Raw genomic sequence first — 1,521 nt, 5'->3', positions numbered from 1 at the left:
GCCTATAAATCTTATTTTGTTGGAATCCTGATGTTTTTGTTTTGGTTTCAAAAGAGATACCCGGCTCATACCTTTACTACGTTCGTATCCTTTCTTGATGGTAGAATGGCTATATCCTCGATTCTTGAATCTACTTTTCATTTCTATTGCTCTTGATTCATAGACACAAGGATCAGAGCAATTTCGCTTTAGGCGAATGAATTCACCAGTAGGGACTCCAGCAATTTGGTGGGATGGGTGGGAACTTGAGGCGTGCAAGATAGCGTTGGTAGCAGTCTCTTTCCTGAAAATATCTGTACCAAGACGCCCATTACTCTCAATCTTAATACAGAGATCCAAAAAGTCAACTGAGGTAGGACTGACTTTAGATGTTAACTTGATATTGAGACCGTTGTGGTTGAGCACAGCGACAAATCGCCCAAAATCCTCCGCACTGCCCTGCCAGAGGATCAGAACATCGTCGATGTATCTCAACCACAACAGTACCCGATCAGTCATAGCCCTATTGGGCTCTGAGAATACCACCTCTCGTTCCCACCAACCTAGAAAAAGATTTGCATACGAGGGGGCACATGCCGCCCCCATTGCTGTCCCCCTTAACTGCAAATAAAACTTGTTCTTAAATAGGAAATAGTTATGTGTCAGAGTAAATGACATTAACTGCATAAGAAATTCTATCAACGGTTTTGTCAGAGTTGTCATATTGAGGAAGTTATGTGATGCCTCCAATCCATCTTTATGATGAATGGAGGTATATAATGCCTCAACATCACAAGTTGCAAGAATAACACCGTCGTCAACGGCAATCTCATCCAATCGAGATAACACATCCATAGTATCGCGCAAAAATGTAGGCAGCGTCTCAACTATTGGGTATAGGAAGGTGTCAATAAACCGACTGATCGGTTCACTCATACCACCAATCCCTGATACAATGGGCCTGCCAGGTGGATTAGATGGATGTTTATGAACCTTCGGTAGCATATAGAAGGTTGGTGATTTTGGGAATTTGGTATTCAGACCTTGACAGATTGCTACCGTGATTGTACCCTTTGAGCAAGCACTCTCAAGAATACAATCCAACTCCAGTTTGAATTTGTCCGTCGGGTCACAGTCAAGTACAGAATAACATTTAATATCCCTTAACTGTCTGAAGGCCTCCTTTTCATATTGTAGTTTTGGCCAAATCACCACATTGCCACCTTTGTCTGCAGGTTTAATTTTCCACATTTGTCATGCCACTTAGATCTTGGAGGGCTCTCCATTGTATACCTGATAAATTGTTTGACCCTGTCTTTTTGGGTAGGTTGAGTATATCCTCTGTGACGAGATTTGCAAAGATCTCTACACACGAATTTGTTTGAATAGGAGGACAGAAGGTGGATTTTGGTTTGAAATTAGACACCAAACTTAACTCATTACCTATCCCTATAGCGAAGAATAGAATCGAGGATATAGCCATTCTACCATCAAGAAAGGATACGAACGTAGTAAAGGTATGAGCCGGGTATCTCTTTTGAA

Source organism: Ascaphus truei, chromosome 4, assembly GCF_040206685.1.
Source record: "Ascaphus truei isolate aAscTru1 chromosome 4, aAscTru1.hap1, whole genome shotgun sequence".
NCBI lineage: Eukaryota > Metazoa > Chordata > Amphibia > Anura > Ascaphidae > Ascaphus > Ascaphus truei.
The sequence above is the reverse complement of the archived record's forward strand: the minus strand, read 5'-3'. Positions refer to the sequence as shown.